This window comes from Urocampus carinirostris, chromosome 20, assembly GCF_059441175.1.
Source record: "Urocampus carinirostris isolate Australia breed hairy pipefish chromosome 20, RoL_Ucar_1.0, whole genome shotgun sequence".
In the NCBI taxonomy this organism is placed as follows: Eukaryota; Metazoa; Chordata; class Actinopteri; order Syngnathiformes; family Syngnathidae; genus Urocampus; species Urocampus carinirostris.
This window is the reverse complement of record NC_142368.1, coordinates 27,994,971-27,997,470: the sequence shown is the minus strand read 5'-3', so window position 1 is coordinate 27,997,470 and position 2,500 is coordinate 27,994,971.

The following is a 2,500-nucleotide window of genomic DNA, read 5'->3' as shown; positions in this document are numbered from 1 at the left end:
GACTAAGAGTGATCCCAAAAGCTGGTGGCGGCACTTTTTGAGGCGGTTTCCCACAGACCTGGATCCCGGCAACCGCCTGCAGTTGTAGGAAGATGCCGGTCGTCTATGGTCTCCCTTGCCACTGGAACCATCTTCTTTACAATCAAGATAGTGGTGTTGGGGAAAGCTCACCCCTTACGCCACTTTAAAAACCATCATTGCGCAGGTATCCTCTTTTACCTGAGTCTCCGACCACAAAAGTCTGGCGGCGATGGAGTATCCAGTGACGGGAGCAGGTTTGAATGAGCTGGAAGCTCTTAGCTGGACCTCTGCACGTCAGCGGCACAGGGCAAGGGTCGTTAGCAGCTGGGATTGAGTGGCTGCTCTTTCCGGCAGACCCATGTGCGTCTGAGCAGCACTATTTAGTGGCCGCACTGCTCACCCCAATTGGGGAAAGGCCTAGAAAAGGTGGCCTAAAGATTGCCCACTCAGCACAGTACCCAGACAGGAAACCGCGCCTGTCGGGACATTCCACTATGCAGTCGAAAAACAATAGCATTTAGAATTGCAGCATGGAACATAAGGACCTGGATACCAGTCTAGACAGACCACAGCGCAGAACAGCACTCATTGCCAACGAGCTGAAGCGCTATAATGTGGATGTGGCAGCGCTCAGCGAGACGAGACTCTTTGAGGAAGGCTCACTCAATGAAGAGGGATAGGGTTATACATTCTTTTGGAAGGGATACCCCATGGACGGACACCATCTTCACGGAGTTGGTTTTGCAATTAAGAACACCCTACTGCTGAAGCTCAACGTCACCAGTGCGTGTCAGTGAAAGACTAATGACTCTTTGCATCCCACTTGCAAAATGCAGACATGTCACATTAGCTAGTGCCTATACACCAACACTGCCATCGAATGATGAAGAGAAGGATCGCTTCTACCAGGCACTCAATGACATCCTCAGTTATATCCCGAGGAATGACAAAATCATGCTGCTTGGTGATTTCAATGCAAGAGTCGGAAAGAACTTGCAAAACTGGAATGGTGTGATTGGTGCCCATGGCATTGGAAAAGTTAATTCCAATGGCATGAGACTTCTTAGTCTGTGCGCGGAACATAACCTTACCATCACAAACACCATCTTCCAACAAAAGAATAAATATAAGGCATCCTGGATGCATCCCAGGTCCAAACACTGGCACCTGATCGACTACGCGATCGTGAGAAGGGCTGACCTGAAGGAGGTGCTCATTACAAGAGCTATGCGTGGGGCAGACTGTTGGACCGACCACCGCATGATTCTGACAAAGGTCAGAATGCATGTCCGGCCCCTAGCACGTCAGGGTGGTTCAAAGAGGAAGACACTCAACTGTGCCAAACTCTCCAGTAGCGACACCCTTGACAACTTCCGTTGCTCTCTAGCTGAGAGGCTGGCAAACATTGAGCAACTGGTCATGTCAGAGGCTGGGATGGATGAGAAGTGGACCTATATATCTACCACCCTCTGCCGCCCAAACCGTTGGTTTTAAAACTAAAAAACACCGGGACTGGTTTGACCAGAATGCCGGAGAGATCTCAACCCTCCTGGACAGAATGCACAAGGCACACAGAGCCACCCTGAACAACCCACAATCTCAATTCCATAAAAAGCTATGGCAAGCCCTTTGTTCCGAGGCCCAGAGAACTCTCAGAAAACTGCAAGATGAGTGGTGGATCTCAAAAGCCAATGAAATCCAGTCTCACGCTGATAGAAGCGATATGCACAGTTTCTATGATGCATTAAAAACCATCAATGGCCCCAAAAACTGCTCCCTGGCACCTGTTAGAGCTGCTGATGGAACATCTCTAATCAAGGATCAGGCTATGATAGTGGAGCGGTGGGCTGAACATTTAAACACCCTGCTCAACCAGCCCACCCCAGTGGACCCAACTGTCCTTTCAGAGCTCCCTGAACATCCTACATTGCCAGACCTCGACCTCCCGCCAACTTTCAATGAAATCCTGCATGCAGTCAAAACCCTGAAAAACAATAAATCCCCTGGACCTGACAACATCCGAGCTGAACTTCTCAAGGTAGGAGGCTACCTCTGTACACGGACACTGTTTCAATACATTTCAGAGGTGTGGAGACAAGAGTGTGTCCCGCAACTGTGGAAAGATGCGAATTTTGTGACCATCTTCAAGAATAAAGGAGATAAATCCATTTGCTCCAACAGTAGGGGTATCTCTTTGTTGGCCACTGCTGGAAAGGTCCTTGCCAAGGTCATGCTCCGCAGACTCATCTCCACAATATCGGAACGCGTCATCCCAGAGTCACAGTGTGGTTTTCGAAAGGACAGGGGAACAGTCGACATGATCTTTGTGACACGTCAGCTCCAAGAGATATGCCGGGAGCAGCACAAGGACTTGTTCATCGCCTTTGTCGATCTCTCAAAGGCATTTGACACAGTGAACAGGGACCTACTGTGGCAAGTCCTGAAGAGATTTGGGTGTCCACCCAAGTTTCTCACCTTG